The sequence below is a fragment of the Chiloscyllium punctatum genome, chromosome 23, assembly GCF_047496795.1.
Source record: "Chiloscyllium punctatum isolate Juve2018m chromosome 23, sChiPun1.3, whole genome shotgun sequence".
Classification (NCBI taxonomy): Eukaryota; Metazoa; Chordata; class Chondrichthyes; order Orectolobiformes; family Hemiscylliidae; genus Chiloscyllium; species Chiloscyllium punctatum.
This window is the reverse complement of record NC_092761.1, coordinates 14205629-14226544: the sequence shown is the minus strand read 5'-3', so window position 1 is coordinate 14226544 and position 20916 is coordinate 14205629. Positions and strand designations below refer to the sequence as shown.

Sequence of the window (20916 nt, the reverse complement as noted above, 5' to 3'; positions counted from 1 at the left end):
AAATAGGTAAGTGTGTCTCTTCCATGATAACATTCAACACTAAAATCCCAAAGGATGTGTCCTCAGCCCCCTACTATACGCCCTGTACACCCACGACTGTGTTGCCAAATTTTGAACGAATGCCATCTACATGTTCACTGATGACACCATCATAGTAGGACAGGTATGTAATGATAACAAGTCAAAATACAGAACCGAAATAGTGGACTTAGTGATATGCTGCACTGAGACCATCCTCTCTTTTAACATCGGCAGAACTAACCAACTGATCAATGACTTCAGAAAGAAATGAGGAGAACATGCCCCCATCTGCATCAATGGAACTGAAGTTGAAAGAGTGGAAAGCATTAAGTTGCTTGGAGTGACGATAACCGACCTCCATCTAGATGTTACAGCCGAGATGGCACAAGAACGCCTCTTCTTTCTCTGGCAGCTCAGGACATTTGACATGTCCACAAGGACCCTCAACAATGTCTACAAATGCACAACTGACAGCAAAGTATCTGGGTGCATAATGACCTGGTGTGGCCACAGCCGTGCCCAGGACAGTAAGTGAAATGACAGAAGTTTGTGTACACAGCCCATGCCATCACGGAAACCAACGTCCCATCCATTGTCTCCATTTACACAGCTCACTGCCGTGGAAAGGCTGACAACATTATCAAAGACCCATCGCACCCTGGATCTCCTGCAATCTCTTCCATCATGCAGACAATACAGAATCTTGAACACACAAACCAGCGGCTCATGAACAGCATCGTCCCAGCCCACGATTAAACTGAGGAATGGACTCTCTAACTTCAAATAATGCTGATCTTGCTCACATTGATGTTGCCTATTGCATGCCCTTTCTGGTGTAGCCTGTATGTCTCAGTCTAAGTTTTTCCTTTACCCTATGATCTATATGGCCTTGCTTATTGTAGGAGCGAGATTACCCAGCGAGGGACAAAGACTCTGGAGGCAGACAGGACACAGGCACGGAATGGACTTTAATTCAAACAAAACCTGGTTAATGCTGGGAGAATACCAAAGGGTCTTTCTCGAATCTGGCTTTGACATGAGAAGACAATCCTTTCCTTAATCTTTAGCTCAGATCAGACGGCAAATCAATGACACACTTCGAGTTTACAGTAAAAAGACAGTATTTTTATACGTTCTGTGTTGCAATGATCATAAACAACTTTGTCAGTGTACCATCCACTCCCCTTCTGCAGAACCAATCTTGTAAAACAACTGATCATTGATGGACACTCCCATGGACAGCCCGAGTTTCTTATTTGTTTCGGATGTTTAACGATTGTTGGTATCTCTAGGCCTTGGGATCTTTCTATAATGCATTCCAAAGTTCGGGGCTCTGCTCTTTTCAGTCATATCCCTCATTGTTTATCTTGAAGGATTGCATGAGTTCTATTCTCCATTGGGCAGGCTATCTCTTATCAAATTCCGTGATCACATTTTACAGTAAAAAGCTGATTCTGATACAAAATACGTAATATTATTATTTCCACGGTTAACCGTTTTCTTCGTGAATTCGACAAGACAAGCCAGGTATCTCTTTAAGGTTTTATTATTATGTTGAAATCTGTGTCCATGATTATTTACCAGATATTTAACTAGAACTTATTACTATTGTAAACAGTTTCAAAGGCACAGCTAGCTTCTGAAAGATAACTTGAGATGCTGTTTTTGTGGATGAAAATAATCCTTACTGAGATCAGAATAAGTTACTTTTTGTAGTGATTCTTTAAAGGTTTTGTGCTACAATTTCATTTTTTCATCTGTGTTTTGTTACAAATCATCTTTTTTTTAAAAAAGAACCTTCTTTACCACTATATTGGCATGTTTCAGAATCTTGCGAATCAGATTATCCTTTCTTTTGCTTTGGAATAATTCCCTTTTCAAAGGCCCTTTTTTCACTGATGCTGAAGCAATCTATTTTAATTTCTGTCTATTTTGTGGCTCTTCAGAAACAGACAGCTGAAGTAGACTTTTAAATTTCGGCCACTTCATGTCTCTAAAAAAAGGCAGCTCCAACCCTCACTATGATCTGCCAGAACTGTGTATAAACAAAGAGTTTCACTCTACTTAGATACATGCGACAATGAATCCTATCAAATCAAATAAAACCAAATCGTATGATCGAGAGAGAGAAATTGTCACAAGGTCAATACACCCCGATGAAACCTCTGCAGCCTGCCATATCCGGCCAAAAATCGTGATAGTCGATTAAACAACTAACTGTTAGAGAGGGCTTCACAATTATCCCCATTCTATCAATGGATCAGCTCTGCACATCAGTGTAAAAAACAAGGAAATAGTATCTGTACCATCCTCAGCCAGGGGTGTTGAGTCGATGATTCAATTCACCGTCATCATGATGCCCACAGGATCACAGATCAGTCTTCAACCAATTCAATTCGCTGCACGTGCCATGAAGAAAAAGCTGAACACAGTAGAGAGGCAAATGCAATGAGTCCTGACCCCATTCCTGCAATAGGACTGAAGACTTGTGCTGTACAACAAGCCGTGCCCCTGGGGAAGCGGTTTCCTTCCAGCTACAACTCTGACATCTCCCTGGCAATGTGGAAAATTACTCAGTGTCGGGGAATAATTACAATCTGGACAATTACAACCCTCTCAGCCTCATTATGATAGTCAAATTGGGAGTTCGTTTTGATAGAGCTGTCAAGCAGCACAGACATAAACTTGCTCAGTGTGGTTTCCGATCGGTCCCCATGTGGAGATGGTGCTGTTTTGGAAAAGTCACTGGATGAATAATCCAGACCAGGCTAATGCTCTGGCAGCTGGTGGAAGTTAAAAACAATTAATAAAATATCGAGATCTCAAATCTGGTGTCAGTAACAATGGCCTTGAAGTCAATGTCGATTGTAAACACCAATTTCCTTCCCCAATGTACTTTCAGGAAGTGAATCTCCCGTGCTCTCCTGGTCTGGCCTAAAAGTGACTCCAAACACACAGACATGTGATGCACTCTTCAATGGTCTCTGAAAAGGCCAAGCAAGACACTCTATCGTATCAAACTGCTCTGAAGTCTAAAAGGATAAAACCTGACAGAACACCCAGCCCCCAACCTCGGTATGGAAAACGGAACTGGAAACACAGTCCTGTTGACCCTGCAGAGACGTCCTTCCTAACATCTGTGAACTTGTGACAACATTTACAGAGCTTTCCTATAGACCGCACAGAAACATCGGGAATGGAATAGACCATACAGCACATTGAGCCTGCCCCATTCTAGTTAATGTCTGAACATCTCCTCAATGCACTTTCCCCACACACTTTAAACACCCCTTAATGTGATTAACCTTGTGAAGCTATAAAATAGGAACTGTGGTCGTCCCCTTGGTCTGTCGAGTTTGCTATCCAATTCAATATAATGATGGCTGACCCTTTATTTCTACACCATACTCCTGCCCTCTCCCCCATCCTTTGGTGTCTAGACATCCTTATTAGTCTTTAGTGCCTTGTCTTCCACAGCCTTATGTGAGAGAGAATTCCCAGGTTCACCAGTCTCTGAGTGCAGACATTTATTCGTATCTAAATGCAATGTGACCCATCTGTATTTAATACTGCGGCCTCTTGTTTTAGACTTCCCAGCCAGGGGAATTATCATCACTGCTTCCAATCTACCTCACCCTGTCAGTGTTTTATATATCTCACTGAGATCTCCACTCATTTTCCTAAACCCCATGCGATACAGGCTCAGTTGCCCCAAACTCTGCTCCACAAAAAGTCTGTCATCCCAGAGATCAGTCTGGTCATCCTTCGCTGCACTCCCTCAATGTCAGGTTTGTTCTTTATTAGGTACGGAGACCAAAACTGCACACAACACTGCACAATGTTCGAGTTGAGGTCTCACCAAGGGCCTGTACAGCTGCACTGAGACACCCTTACCCCTGGACTCCAGTCCTTCTGAAATGATGGTCAACAACAATTTATCTTGCTGACTGCTTTCTGCTCCTGCAATATTGCTTTCAGTGACTGGTGTACAGGGAGATCCCAAATCCTTTTCAATGTTACAGCGCCCCACTTGGTGGGTCTGTGTAAACTGGTCAGTGTGCCAATGTATTCCCTGTATTGGCTTCTTTCTGCAGAACTCACTGCCCTGCATGGAACACAGATGTCTGTCTAAATAATAACAGAAGAAAAGTACAGTTCCCTTCATAGATCGACATTTCTCAACCACTTCCTTTTCCAATGGTTGGCTGGAACTTTAGTGTTTCACAACAAAGTAGACAACATCATATCTATCCACACTGCTCTTCATCTGCCACATGTTTACTCATTCACTCCGTTTGTTTCATTCTCCTTTAAGTTTTTTTCACATTCTCCTCACTTTCAAAATCCTAGTTCCGTCAGCAGACTTGGAAACTTTGCATTTGAATCCCTCAACGAGATGTTTGAGATGTATTGTGAATATCTGGCGCCCCATCACCAATCATTGCGATGCCTCATGAGCCTTCCAAACTGAAACCCATCCATTTATTCCTCCTCATTGTTTCCTGTCAACACTCCCATTTTAACACCATGTTCATATATTACCCCCTTTCCCATGTGCTTTTACTTTGCTTACTAGGGTTGGGACTCTATTAAAATCCTTGCTGAAAATCCTAGTTCAGTGCCTCTATTGTATTTTCTTTAATTAATCTACCAGTGAGTTTCTCAAATGTTTCCCATTTCATCAATCTGCGTTGGTTTTTTTTCTATGCCCATTATTTTCAGTTCCAATAATTTCTCCAAATTAGTTTATTTACTAGTTTCATTCCACATCATTTTCTCATCAGACTCAGGTTTTTTCCTATTGCTGGGAAGGCTTTGTTTATGCATTTTTCTGTGAAGGCAGAAGTGAAGTAGCTGTGTCATGTTTCTCTGTTCTCCATTCTCCATTCCCTGGTTTCACTCTGTAAAGAATCTGAAACTTTGACTAAAAAGAACAGCTGTTGTCTATTCACCCTGTCCATGCCCCTTGTAATCTTAAATCTGAATTACATTCCAACTCAACTTCCTCTGCTTCAAAATAAATAACTCGAGCTTACCCAGCCTCTCTCCACAGCTCGTATGGTCCATCCCAGGAAGCATTCTGGTGAATCTCTTCTGCACCTCATCCAGTACAATCACATCCTTCCTGTAACGCGGCTCCTAGAACTGCACACAATATTTCATTTGGCCTTACCGAAGTGCTATATAAAACTCGGATAATCTTTGGGTCAATGAATAAAGGCTTTATCTACAGTCATGCTGAACTCATCAATTATCATATCCAGTCACATTCAGGGATGTGTGGAGAAGCACGCTCTGAGCTTCCTAGTGTGATGCCGTTCTTTGAGTCCTCCCCTGTCTGTTTCCTTCTTCCAAAGTGCATCACCTCATATTTATCAGAGTTACATTCCATTTGCCATTGATCTGACCATCTGACCATTCTATCTGTATCTTCCTGTAATATAAGACCTCCCTCCTCACTGCCAACCACACAGCCAATCTTTGTGTCAAACACAAACTTACTTATCACACTCCCCCTACCCACTTCACATTCACATCACTTATGAATACCACAAATAATACGGAACACAGCACTGATCTCTACCGGGTACACCGGGGAAATTGTCTCCAGTCACACAAACAGCCTTCTCCCATGAAGTTGAGTTTGGATACAACTTGCCAAGTCACTAATAGACCCTACATGTTCCCTGGTTGTTCTGTTCCACTTGATATACGTGAAGAATATCTGGGGATTCTCCTTAATCTTGCCCTGCTAACAGGCTTCCATGCCCCTGTGTTAGTCAGTCCCCTCCGAGGGAAGAATTTCCTCCTTATTACGGTCTTAAATGGCATATCCCTTATCCTGTCATTATTTGCCTTAAATATAGAGTAGACAGCTAGAGAAACATCCTGTTTATTTCCACCTCATCACATGAATCATAGATTTTTGAAATTTCACTGCGATCACCTCTCATGCTTTGAAACTGGAGAGGTCGCAGGACAAATCTCCCCATCAGAAAATCTTGTCATCTCAGGAATTAATCTGGAGAATGTCCATTGCACGTCCTCTGTGATCAGTGTCATCTTTCTTAGATTAGGTCACCGACACTGCACTCAATACCTCAGGTACACTCTCACCAACACTCTATGCAACTGATTCATGATGCCTTTACCTCTCTATTCCAATCCCTTTAAACAAACTCCAACCTAACTTTAACTTTCCAATTACATGTATTGCTCCAAATACCATTCACACTAACTGCATTTACAAACTCACTCTGTGAGTTATCGAGGCATAGAGGTGTACAGCATGGAAACAGACCTTTCAGTCCAACCCGTCCATGTCGAGCAGATATCCAACCCAATCTATTCCCACCTGCCCGCATCCGACCTATATCCCTCCAAACCCTTCCTATTCATATAACCATTCAAATGTCTTTTAAATGCTGCAATTGTACCAGCCTCCACCACATCCTCTGGCAGCTCATTCCATACACGTACCACACTGTGTGAAAAAGTTGCCCCTTAGGTCTCTTTCACATTTTCATTTTTTTAAGTGTGGAAACAAGTCCACAGCGACCCACCAAAGCACAAACCACTCCGATCCATCCCCCTAACCTAACAGTACAGGCAATTTAGCATAGCCAATTCACCTAGCCTGCACAAGTTTGGATTGTGGGAGGAAACCCACGCAGACATAGGGAGAATGTGCAAAGTCCACACAGCCTGAGGCGGGAATTGAACCTGAGTCGGGAATTGAACCTGAGTCTCATGGCATTGGGAGGGAGCATTGCTAACCACTGTGCCACCCAACATCCTTCACTTCTCAGCCTAAACCTATGCCCTTTAGTTCTGGACTCCCCGACGCCAGGGAAAAGACTTTCTCTATTTATCCTCTCCATGCCCTTCACAATTTTGTACATCTCTAGAAGGTCACCCCTCAGCCTCCAACGCTCAAGGGAAAACAGCCCCAGCCTGTACAGCCTCTCCTTATACCTCAAATTCTCCAACTCTGTCAACATCCTTGTAAATCTTTCCTGAACCCTTTCAATTTTCACAACATATTTCCGATAGGAACGAGACCAGAATTCCACACAATATTCCAACAGTGGCCTAACCAGTGTCCCGTACAACCGCAACATGACCTCCCAACTCCAAAACTCAATACTCTGACCAATAAAGGAAAGCAAACCAAACACCACCTTAACAATCCTACCTCCCGGCGACTCCACTTTCAAGGACCAATGAACGTGTACTCCAAGGTCTCTTTGTTCAGCAACACACCCATTGCCATTAAATGTCGAAGTCCTGCTAAACTTTGCTTTCCCAAAATGCAGCACCTCGCATTTATTTCAAATAAACTCCACCTGCCACTTCTCAGCCCATTGGCCCATCTGATCAAGATCCTGTTGTACTCTGAGGTAAACCTCTTCGCTGTCCACTACACCTCCAATTTTGTTGTCATCTGCAAACTTACTAACAATACCTCTTACGCTCGCATCCAAATCATTTACGTAAATGATAAAAAATTGAGGAACCAGCACTGATCCTTGTGGTACTCCACTGGTCACAGGCCTCCAGTCTAAAAAATAACCCTCCACCTCCACCCTCTGTCTTCAACCTTTGAGCCAGTTCTGTATGCAAGTGGCTAGTTGTCCCTGTGTTCCGTGAGATGTAAACTTGCTAACCAGTCTTCCATGGAGAATCTTGTCGAACGCGTTACTGAAGTCCATATAGAACACATCTACTGTTCTGCCCTCTTCGTAACTTCTTCAAAAAACTCAATCAAGATCGTGAGATATGATTTCCCACGGTTAAAGCCATGTTGACTATCCCTAATCAGTCCTTGTCTTTCCAACTCCATGTACATCCTGTCCTTCAGGATTCCCTTCGACAACTTGCTCACCACCGACGTCAGGCTCACTGACCTATAGTTCCATGGTTTGTCCGTACCACCCTTCTTAAACAGTGGCACCACGTTTGCCAAACTCCAGTTTTCTGGCACCTCTCCTGTGACTATCAACGGTACAAATGTCTCAGCAAGAAGCCCAGCAATCACTCCTCTGGCTTCCCACAGAGTTCTATGGTACACCTGTTCGGTCCTGGGGATTTATCCACTTTTACACGTTTCAAGACATCCAGCACTTCCTACTCTGTAATATGGACATTTTTCAACGTGTAACCATCTATTTCCTGACATTCTATATCTTCCATATCAGTTTCCACAGTAAATACTGATGCAAAATACTCGTTTAGTATCTCCCCCATTTCCTGCATCTCCACACAAGGGCTGCCTTGCTGATCTTTGAGGGGTTCTATTCTCTCCCTAGTTATGATTTTGTCCTTAATGTATTTGTAAAAACCCTTTGCAGTCTCCATAATTCTACTTGCTAAAGCTATCTCATGTCCCCTTTTTGCCCTCCTGATTTCCCTCTTAAGTATACTTCTACTGCCTTTATACTCTTCGAAGGATTCACTCGATCTATCCTGTCTATCCCTGACATATGCTTCCTTCTTTTTATGAATCAAACCGTTTAGTTAGTCAGCAATCCCTATACTACCAGCCTTTCTTTTCATCCCAACAGGAATATATTTGCTTTGGATTCTTGTTATCTCATTTCTGAAGGCTTCCCATTTTCCAGCCGTCCATTTACCTGTGAACATCTGCCCCCAATCAGGTTTTGAAAGTTCTTGCCAAATACTGTCAAAATTGGCCTTTCTCGAATTTATAACTTCAACTTTAAGATCTGGTCTATCCATTTCCATAATTATTTAAGATCTAATGGTATTATGGTAGCTGGCCCCAAAGTGCACCTCCACTGACACCTCAGTCACCTGCCCTGCCTTATTTCCCCAGAGTAGGTCAAGTTTTGCACCTTCTCTAGTAGGTTAATCCACATACTGAATCAGAACATTTTCTTGTACACACTGAATAACTTCCTCTCCATCTAGACTCTTAACGCTACGGCAGTCCCAGTCTATGTTTGGAAAGTTAAAATCTCCTACCATAATCACCCTACTTTCTTACAGATAGTTGAGATCTTCTCACAAGTTTGTTTCTCAATTTCCCTCTGACTATTAGGGAGTCTATAATACAATCCCAATAAGGCGATCATCCCGTTCTTATTTCTCAGGTCTACCCAAATAACCTCCCTCGATGTATTTCCAGGAATATCATCCCTCAGTACCCCTGTAATGCTATCCCTAATCAAAAACTCCATTCCCCCTCCTGTCCTCCCTTCCTTTCTATCTTTCCTGTAGAATTTGTAACCTGGAACATTATCTGCCAGTCCTGCCGATCCCTGAGCCATGTTTCTGTAACTGCTATGATATCCCAGTCCCATATTCCTAACCATGCCCTGAGTTCATCTGCCTTCCCTATTTGGCCCCTTTGCATTGAAATAAATGCAGTTTACTTTATTAGTCCTACCTTGTCCCTGCCCGTCCTGACTGTTTGACTCGTTTCTGTTCTCAGTTTACCAATCTCAGATTGATCTATTTCCTCACTATCTCCCTGCCCCCAGCTCCCCCCCCCCCCCACACCCCCCACCACCCAAACTAGTTTAAAACCTCTCGAGCAGCTGTGGCAAATCTTCCTGCCAGTATATTCGCCCCCTTCCAATTTAGGTGCAATCCGTCCTTCTGGTACAGGTTCCTTCTACCTCAAAAGAGATTCCAGTGATCCAAAAATGAGAATACTTCTCCCATACACCAGCTCCAAAGCCATGTAAACATCTGCTCTATCCCTCTATTCCTGTCCTCACTAGCTCATAGCGCCGGGAGTAATACAGATATTATTACTCTCAAGATCCTCTTTTTTAAATTTCTGCCTATCACCCTGCAATCTCCGTCCATAATCTCAAACGTTTTCCCTTTTTATGTCGTTGGTTCCAATTTGGTCAATGACCTCTTGCTGGACCCTCTCCCCTGTCAGAACATTCTGCATCCTTTCTGAGATATCCTTGATCCTGGCACCAGGGAAGCAACACACTAATCTGCTTATTTCTCTGCTGTCCACAGAACCATCTGTCTGTACCTCAGACTAGCGAGTCCCCTAACACAATTGACTTCGTGGAATCCGACGTATCCCTTGTTGCATTAGTGCCAGTCTCCATACCACAAACTTGTCTGTTTGTGCAACGTTCCCCTGTGAATCCATCACCCGCTACATTTTCCAAAACAGCATATTTGTTTAAAATAGGGAGAGCCACAGAAGACTCCTGCACTAGCTACTAAACTCTCTTGCCTTTTTTGGAGTTAACCCATCTATGTAACTCTATCTGAGACTGTCCCTCTTCCTATAACTGCCATCCATCACATACTGTTGTGTTACCAATTCTGTATTGTCTTAAACTGTCTCTCCAACCAATCTATTCGATCTGATAGGACTCACAAGCAGAAGCATTTATTGCAGATATAATCTGCAGTAACCTTTAAATCTGATAAATGCACTCCGATATCCAGCGATACATGAATTCAAACAGCAAAGGCAGTAACTCTGCAGGTACGCTGTCCTGTCAGTTTCTTCCCCTCACCATGTTATTCCTTTGTCCGTTCTTTTCCCTGTTAAAACTTGCATAAAGGCTTCTGATAATTCAAATATACCATATCCCCTATACCACTACACCCCTCCTACACCCTTACAATTCTGCCATTTATATTCACACCAACAAATTCAATCCAACAGGCTCGTTGCTGGATCAGTCGGCATGGAGACCATTGTCACACACCGTTCCTGTACTGCCCTTGCCATAAGTACATTCAGTGTCCTGACTGTAACCATACTGACATTCCCATCACTGTTTGGTGCCTACAAAAGAATTCCTGCTAACGGTTGCTGCTGCTTGCTTATTCTCAACTCTACTTTTCAAATTCAGATCCACATGATTGTCTCATTAATGCATTAACCTCATCCTTCCTTCATACCTTGTTAGCTTTTTGCCTAGTCTGCATATTGGGACTAGATTGGGTTGGGATATCTGCACAGCGTGGGTGGGTTGGACCGAAGGGTCGGTTTCCATGCTGTACATCTCTATGACTCTATGACTCTATGCAAACAACCCTTCAGTATTCACTTCCCAGCTATGGTCATTCTGCAGCTACACCTCCGTAATGACAGTTCCATCAGATCTGTTCACTGTCATTCCATCTCCCTTATGGCGAATACAGGGAGTCGCACCTCAGTAGTGGGGGGTTGGACAGATGGGTAGAGGTTACAGAGATAGGGAGGCTAAGAATTAAACACAGTTACATCTGGTCAAGAATGTCAGAGGGACAAAGGTGTTTGGGGATTGGAGGAATTTACAGAGAGAGAGGGAGCTGGATTAGATTCTGGAGAGAGGAATAGGGATGGAGTTAGGAAGAGGCAGGCAGACTGAGAGACACAGACAGGGGGCTGTTTCATCTAGGAGATTATTGTGTATACCAACAGAGATATGGAAGGTTGTTGTGATTGAAGACATTTACAGATATAAGAAGGCTTCTAGGCTCTGGAGGCTACATAGATAGGAAGGCAATGGAGAATTCCAGGTTACTGGGTTGAAGACAGTTACACAAATGGGGAGGGTTGCACAAACTGAAAGAGGTTCCTGTGGTCGGGAGGGGTATGGTGTCGGGAATGAAGGTGAAATTTAACAAGATAAAGATCAAAGAATTGGAGAAGGATAAGGAGATTACAAATTTTTCACAGTTAAGGAAGGGTTGTAGGAGCTGGAGAAGATTACATAGATAGGGGCGGATGGAGAGGTTAAAGACAAATACATTGACATGGAGGGTGGTATTGGTGGGAGGAGCTTACAGGGATAGACAGGGCTGTCAGGGTTTACAGGGATGAAGGAATTTAGTACCTACTGGAGAAGGTTAGGGATTAGGGTGTTAGGGACTGGAGAACCTGACAGAGACAGAGACAGAGACACAGAGAATGATGTGGACTAGAGGAGATTTCAAACAGAGGAAGGATTATCGGGACTGGAGAAAATTACAGAGATCACGAACACAGCATGGGCCAGGATTGATGCCTGCGATCCCCTGTGCTGTCGCATTGAGGACTAGTACAGAAGAGGTGAAAGCAGGACCCTCACAAGATGGTGAGAATGAAGTCTAGAATGTTGCTGTTCCTTACCCAGCTCTATATCTCTGTCCTGTCTTCCTGGTCTACCTCCACCCTGTGCTGTTTACTGTGAGTGATCTTACCAGCTGCAGGAATTACTGAAGGCTCCAGATCTCCCTCTCCATTTCTCTTGGCTGACCAACCAGTTTCAATGAGGTGATGGATGAGACAGGAGTTAGGAACATCCTGATGACCTGCATGAGACAGAAATAGACAGAATGGGAAATTAGACTGATGCAAGGAGGATAACACATGCAGAGTGGCACTGAGTCCAGCAGAGATCTCGATAATCCCAGTCTCCATCCCTTGCCTGTGCTGCTGCATCTCTCTGGAATGGACAATTCTGTTGACTCAGGATCTCAGACCATCTGTAAGAGAGAGAAATGCTGACAGAGGCAGTAAATAGACTGACACAGTGAGGGATACCACATGGAGAGATACTGAGTGATATGACATTATTAAACACTGCATCAACAGGGAATTGTGTGAATTTGTAACAAAGACACTGGGATAATTGTGAGGGGATTCAACCTTCCTATCTCATCATCTCTTTGGCAGTGGCTCACAGATGAGGCTGACTCTCTCCCACTCTCAGTGGGGGTGGGGGAGTCTGGAGTTGGCTGTACAGACCGATGTGGCCTTCCACAGACTCTGTTACACTTGAGGCAGAAGGTGAACGTGGAAAGGGGGTGGGTGGGGTGTTGACATGACAGCGCGCTCCTTGTGCTGTTTTCTCCTGGATTCCCGTTTTCCCCACAGAAAGTCTCGAGGTGCTTGACACCTTCCCAATGCTCCTTCCCACTTCAGACGGTCTTGGCCGATTTGATTAAGAGATGAAAAAGAACCGATCAATTCTGAAGTAACCAACATTTAGAAATGTGGAGGAGTGCAGTAGGAAGAGGAAATATTGTCAGTGTTTAATCAGAGTAGCGGTACAGGGGGAATTGAAGGTGCTGGAGGTGGTGAGAGTGTTACAGAGAGGGGCAAAGGCCTGAACAACGTTACAAAGCCAGTACGGATTGCTGCAGCAGAGCTGTTTGCCAAGGTAGGGATAGACATATGTGTATTTCATTGATTCATTCAAGGCCTAAGGATATCACCGGATGGACCAGCATCCATTGCCCTCCTGCTAATTGCCCAGAGGCAACTCAGAGCCAGCCATATTGCTGTGGGACTGGAGTCACATGTGAGCCAGACCAGGTAAAAATATCATATATCCCTCCCTAAAGGACATACGTGAACAAGTTGATTTTTTCCAGATAATCAACAATGCTTATACAGTGGCCTCACTAATGTCCTCTACAGATAAACCATGACATCCCAACTCCTACTCTCAATGCTCTGCCCAATGAAGGGTGACCATCCCAAACGCCTGCTTCACCAGCCTGTCTACCCGTGACGCTACTTTCAAAAAACTGTGTACCTGCATCCCTGGGTCAATGAAATGATTCACAACAATATCCAAGGCCCAAACATTAATTGTACAAGTCCAGCCTGGTCTGCTTTACCACAATACAACATCTTGCATTTCTCCACCTGTTATTCCTAACCTCAGTGGTCCAGCAGTACTGTTGATTCCATTGTACTCTTCGATATCCCTCTTCACTGTCCACATTATCACCAATTTCAGTCTCACTCACAAACTTGCTAATCATGGATCCTGTATTATCATCCAATCTGTTTATATAAATGATGCACAACAGTGACCCAGCACCGAACCCCATGGCACACCGTTGGTCACAGGCCTGCAGTTTGGGCAGAAACCCTCTATGAATATGTTCTGTCTCCTATAGTCAATCCTGTTTTGTATCCAGTTGGTGAGCGCTCCCTGGTTATGTGCGATCTAAACTTACTAACCAGTCTGCCATGCAGAACCTTGTCAAAGGCCTTGCTAAAGTTCATGTGGACATTGTGTACTGCTCTGCTTTGACCTCTCACTTGTCTACCTCCACACTCACATTTGAGGCATGATTTCCCATGCACAAAGCCATGCTGACGATCGTTAATCTGTCCTTACCTTTCCAAATGCACGATGATCGTTTCTCTCAGAATCTCATCCAACAACTTACCACCCCTGCCATCAGTCTCACTGGTCCGTAGTAGCTGTCGATGATACAAATATCTCTGAGAGGGGCCCTGCAATTTCCTCCCTCGCTTCTCACAAGGCGCTGGGGTATATCTGATCATGTCCAAAGGTTTTATCTAACTTTTGCATTTTAAGACATCCAGCACCTCCTGTTCTCCAATGTGAACTCTTTTCAAGACATCCCTATGTATTTTCCCAAGTTCCCGAGCTTCCATGTCTTTCACCACAGTAAAGCCTAACACACAATACTTGTTCAGTATCTCCCCCATCAGCAGTGATTCCACACAGACAGCCTCATTCACCTTTCAGGGGCCCTATTCTCTCACGAGCTAATTTTTAGCCCTTGTTGAAACTTGTCAAAATGCTTCTGAAATTTCAAATATCCCTCTACTGCAACTAGCCTTCCCCACCCTTATCTATTCTGCCATTTATGGTCACACCAAAATATAGGATGCAACAGATTTAAAAATATTCCCCTTTTATAAAATCATACATCTCACATTGTTTCTAAGTATCTAGTTCTCATTTATTGTCATATTCTTTATAGCACATTCCAGCACGTTCCCGACTTACTGTCAGGCTAACACCGTTTGGTTTCAGACTGACTGCACAAAGGATTTTGGGAATCCTTGTGATTCAATCTGAAACAGGTAGCTTACAGGACCAGCAAGTAATCGAGAAGGCAAAGGGAATGGAGTCTAAATATAGGGAGGTCTTGCTAAAACGATGCAAGGTACAAGTCAGACCACACCTAGATTATAATGAATAGTATGTGTGCCCTAAGGAAAGACATTCTTGTGTTGGAGGCAGGCCAGGGAAGGTTCGCTCGGCTGATCCTGGAGATGGCGGGATTTTCCAATGAGAAGAGGTGGAGGAGATTGCCCTTGAACCTATTGGAGTTTTGAAGAATGGGAGAGAAATTGAATGAAACATCCAGGATTCGGAGGGGCTTTGACAGGTTAGATGTCGTTAAGTTAGAAAATCGAGCAGTACAGCAGAGTAATAGGCCCTTCGGCCCACCATGGCTGTGCTGACCATGATATTATTCTCAACTAATCCCATCTGTCTGCACATGGGCGATATCCCTCTATTCTCTGTTTGTTCATGTTTCTGTCTAAATGCCCTTCAAATGTTTGCTCTTGTTGCCACCTCTCCCACCTCCTGTTTGTTTTTTTGCTGATCCTGCCTAAATCCCTACAACCCCTCAATAATCACATTGCTCGGTAAAGACAATTGGCCTCATTCATCTCACTTAAAACTTCTCACTCTCACCTTAAACCGATGCGCCCTAGTATTTGATATTTCGACATTGGAAGGAGGATTCCAACTATCCACACTATTCACGCCTCTCCTCATGCTCTTTACCTGTACCAGGTCACCCCTCAGACTCGGATATTCTCGCAAAACAATCCAACTGCGTCCAACCTCCTTAAACACAGTCATCCAGGCAATATTCTGCCAACCCTCTGTTGGAACCTCCCCAAAACCTCCACATCCTTCCTGTGGTGTGTCGATGAGAATGACACGCAACTTTCCAAACATGGTCGAATGAAGTTTCATTCAGTCACAACATGACATGCAAAAGTCTGTACTCAATACTGTGCCCAATAAATGTTAGCATGCCATACTCCCCCTCGACCACCACATCCTGTTGTGTTGTTATTTTTAGGGAGCTATGGATTTGCTTCCAATGTCTCTCTGTTTATCAATGTTTCCAACTAGTCAATTAGTGTACTTCTCTCTTCCATATGACTTCATAAATATATCACTTCACACCTGTCCCGATGAAATTCAATTTGCCACATCTCTGCCCAACATTACAGCTGATGTATGTACTGCTGCAACCATGAACACTCTTCCTCACTATCCACAATTCCCCTATCTATCCCTAATCATTACATGCCTTTCCAAATGTCGACTGCAAAATTACCACTCAAACTGCTGACCTTTTCATCTGAGTCACAGATATAAATTACACACAGACATCACAGCACTGATCCTTGTGAAACACCATTGGCCACAGACGTCCAATCAGAAATTGACAACTCCACATGCCTCTGTCTACTATCACCAAGAAAATATTGCATCCGACTTAACAACATGCATGGATTGTGATTTGATCTCCCAGATCTCCCTTGCTATTTGGAAGCTGTCGATTCAAAATGACTCTATATTTTGATTCCCAGGTTAAATTGGCTGTCTCATTAATGCACTGACTGCGTCCTTTCTTCACAACAAAACGGGACCTTGATTGGTTTTTTGCTGATCCTGCCTAAATCCCTACAACCCCTCAATAAACACATCCCAGCGATGGTCATGCTGCAGCCACACCTCCACAATAACAGTTCGATCATATCTGTTCCCTTCAGTTAATGCTGTCATTCCATCTGCCTTGTTGCAAATGCATGGCGCGTGTCACCGAGAGAGGGCCTTTGAGGGATGGTTAGAGGTCACAGAGTGGGAGAGATGTTTGGCGGTGTGACAATGTTGCAGGGTTAAACATAGTTACAGTTGCTACAGATTGTTCGCAGGAGAAAACATTTTATTGTTTGGAGGAAGATAGAGAGATAAAGCGTATTTGATTAGATTCCAGAGATAGGGATGTGTGTAGGGTTGTGGATCGTTACATGGACAACGTTGATCAGGGCATAGAAACATTCACAGGATTCCAGGATGTCGTACATTTAACAACAGTTGTGGGATCTGGAGAATATCACAGTGATAGGGTGGATGGTATGGACTGGGGAATATTACAGGGAAAGGGAGGGTAGTATGGACTGGAGAATATTACAGGAAAAGGGAGGGTCGTATGGACTGGAGAATATTACAGGGAAAGGGAGGGTCGTATGGACTGGAGAATGTTGCAAGCACATGGAAGATGATATAAGCTGGAGAATGCTGCAGCAATAGAGAGGAGTATATGGACTGGAGGATGTTGCACGGACAGGGATGAAGTTGTAGACTGGATACAGTTAGAAGGAGAGATGAATTTATGCACTGGAAGGTATGTCAGAGAGAGTGCGTGGTGTGCATGCTGCAAGATACGACAGGGATAGGGAAGCTTGTAGAGACTGGAGGAGAGAGTGATAGAGAGTCTTATGAGAGACCAGATTCACTTATGGGCATAGGATATGCTACAGTGAGCAGAGCCTTTTGCAGATATAAATGAGGATACAATGGCCACAAAGCAGTCACACCTCTTCATAGGTATATAGGAACTGAAGGAATTGAACAGATTACACAAGCTTGGAGTGTTGTATGCAGTGGAGGAGATTAACCTGAAAGGGATGGTTTTAGAGACTCAACAATGTTAGGAAATAACGGGAGTTGCAATTGTGAGAGCAGGTTTCAACAATTCGGAGGATATAGACCTGAAAGAGCTTTGACAGATAGCGATGGTACGGTAAAGGGAATTGTAGTGGCTTCCCTTTCATAAGCAATCCATAAGCACTTAAAATAGCCTGTTTGACATGTGCATTATCACTCGACCATTCGAGAGACAGCGCTGCAAATATTTCACTGGCTCTGCTTACCAGCTTAGACTGAACTAGCATTACCCAGAAGACCTCGGGCCACTCTACCTGTCTATGAAATCTTTCAAATGAAATACAGAGTTCCTTGACAGTAGAGTCACAGGTAGTTAGGATAACAAAGAAGGTGCTTGGTATGCATTCCTTCATTGGTCAGAGTATTGGGTACAGGAGTTGGGAGGTCATGTTGTGGCTGTACAAGACAGTGGTTAGGCCACTTTTGGAATGCTGCATGCAACTCTGTTCTACTTCCGATCGGAAGGATGTTGTGAAACCTGAAAGGGTCCAGAAAAGATTTACAACAACGTTGCCAGGGATGAGCTATAGGGAGAGTTTGAACAGGTGGTGGTTGTTTTTCCTGGAGAGTTGGAGGCTGAGGGTGACCTCATCGAGGTTTATAAAATCAAGAGGGACATGGATAGGGTAAATCGACAAAGGCTTTCTCCTGGGGTGTGCGAATCCAGAATTATAGGGCGAGGTTTAGGGTGAGAGTAGAAAGATATAAAAGATAAAAAGGGGCAACATTTTCACGCAGAGGATAGTAAGTATATGGAATGAGCTGCCAGAGGAAGTGGTGGAGGCTAGTACAACTGCAACAGTTAAAAGGCATCTGGATGGGTATATGAATAGGAAGGGTTTAGATGGAGATGAGCTGGGTGCTAGCAGGTGGGACTACATTGGGTTGGGATATCTGATCTGCAGGATGGGACCATGAATGGGTTGGGGAACCTGGAGGATGTTATGATTTGAACCACAGGTAATGTTTGATTGGATCTTTCAGCCAGTCTTACAGATGGTACAATTGCAACATTTAAGAAGCATTTGGATGTATATATGAATAGAAAGGGTTTGGAGGGAAATAGGCCAGGTACTGGCAGGTGGGACTAGATTGGGTTGGAATATCCTGTGGGCATGGCTGGGTTGGAATGAAGGGTCTGTTTCCATGCTGTACATCTCTATGACTATAAGATCGGCTGAATGTTCCAATCAAAAATTACCTGTGGTTCAAATCATAATATCCTCCAGGTTCCACAAGCCATCCCTTGTCCTATCCTGCAGGTTCAATGAATCCCGGAACACCTAACCTTCTTCAAGTCCCACGTCCCTTCCGACATTTGTACCATCCTCCAAGTTCTGCAGCCCTTCATACCTTGTAACATGGCCCAGACTCTCCAACTCCTCCTTCCTCTGCAATGTTCCCCAGAAGAGCACTGCAGGATGGTGGGGGTAACAGAGATATGGAGTGACATCAGGACAGGAGGATATTGCAGACATTAGGAATATATGGACTTGAGAAGGTTTCACAGTTTATGAGTGTTGTAGGGACTGGAGGAACTTACAAAGATAGGGATAGTTTTCGATTGGAGGATTCTGCAGAAAACCTTTACGTGGTTAAAGGTAGGATTCTTAGCAGCGTGCAGGAACAAAGGGATCCTGTGTCCCTCAGGTTCCCACCCAAGTTGACAGGCTGTTAAGAAGGCGGATGGTGTGTTGGCTTTCATTGGCAGGGGGATTGAATTTAAGAGATGTGAGATTTTGCTGCAGCTCTACAGATCCCCAGTTGGACCACACTTCGAATATTGTGAACAGTTCTGTTCGCTTCATTGTAGGAATGACGTGGAACCTTTAAAGACAGTGCAGAGGAGATTTAGCAGGATGCTGCCTGGACTGGAGGGCATGCCCATAGAAGGTAGATTGTGGAAGTTAGGGCTTTTCTGATCACAGCGAAGGAGGAAGAATGGTGACTTGATAGAGGTGTACAAGGGAATGAGAGGCATAGATAGAGTGGATAACCAGAGACTACTTCCCATGGTGAAATGGTAATCACAAGGGGACATAAGTTTCAGGTAATTGGCGGAAGGTTTAGCTTAGATATCAGAAGGATATGGGCCAAGTGCTGGCAGGTAGGACTAGATTGGTTGGGATATCCTGTCGGCATGGACGGGACTGGTACGTTATTTACACAGAGTGTGGTGGGTGCGTGGAATGGACTGCCAGCCGTGGTAGTAGATTCAGACACATTACAGACATCTAAGCAACTCTTGGATAGGCACATCAATGATAGTAATATGTAAGATATGTAGGTTCGTTTCATCTTCAGAGTAGGATAAAAGGTCAGCACAATATTGAGGGCGGAAGGACTTGTACTGGAATGTGCTATTCCATTTTCTAAATAGCAAGGGTTATGATGGCAGCAAGAGGGTTCGGGAAGTGGGAGAGGATGCGATCTGAATGAAGAGACACAAATATGAGGCGTTGTTAAGGTTGCATGAGGTAACAGAGACAGCAATGGCCTGATCTGGAGCGGATGACCCAGACTGGGAGGGGTGTGGGAACTGGAGGTGGTTTCACAGGGAGGGAGGACCTTTGAGCCACAGGAGGTTACAGAAATGTGGAGAGCTGTCGGGCCTACAGGGGTTCATGGAGATGGGGAGTTTGGGAGGAATGGAGCAGTTTACAGGGATAAGGATGTTGGTAGGATGGGGTGTTTTACATAGACAGGAATGTTTCAGGTGAATGGAGCAGATTACAGAGAAAACGTGGGTTGTACAGATTGGAAAAACAAATATTCATATGGAGGGCAATACAAGCATGGTGAACACTCAGTGAAACGTTAATATTCGCAAAGTCTGGGACAATCACACTGACAACAGTGACATTGGAAGAGGAGTTCAGAGAATTTTTTTCAGTGTTTCTTAGAATAACAGATTGTGTAACTGGCGAGGGACGTAACTGTCTCAGAGCGACTGTTGTGTGATAAAACTTAGTGAATGAGTAACGTCACCTGGAGAGATCCTCTGGGAAATTGTGATAATGTGCAGTTTAAAGAACTATAAAGTTTTAAAGTGAAACACAGAAAGGACAAGCTACAACTAGAAACAAAAATAGCCAATTACCTGAGTTGGAGAGGAGAACTGACCAAAATAAACAGACTAAACAGACTGAAATATGCGCCTGTAAATGAACAGTGGAAAACATTTGAAGGAACAGTGAAAAATACTCAACAAAAGGATATTCCACTGAAACAGACAAAAACCAAGCAAAAAATCCCCACCGGTACCTCACTCAGGACAAAATGGGGTACCTCACTCAGGACAAAATGGATCATATTAGATTATGAGGCTGAGAAGATCACCACAAAGTACTAAAAATCCTGAAGTGAGAGAGAGTTTTAGAGTAAGTTTTAAAGG

The 20916-nt window shown here is 43.8% G+C and overlaps 1 long non-coding RNA gene across 5 annotated transcripts in view; it reads right to left on the bottom strand.

The window, feature by feature from the left end:
- The window catches only part of LOC140494027 (uncharacterized), a 52893-nt gene that overhangs the window by 12264 nt on the left and 19713 nt on the right, over nucleotides 1-20916 (bottom strand). For 2 of the 5 annotated variants that reach the window (XR_011963844.1, XR_011963845.1), the window contains exons 3-5: nucleotides 12122-12303; nucleotides 5058-5166; nucleotides 1021-2804 (exon numbers count right to left, since the gene is read on the bottom strand). This is a non-coding gene — a long non-coding RNA (uncharacterized lncRNA). The other 3 variants (XR_011963846.1, XR_011963847.1, XR_011963848.1) reach the window with 3 other exon arrangements.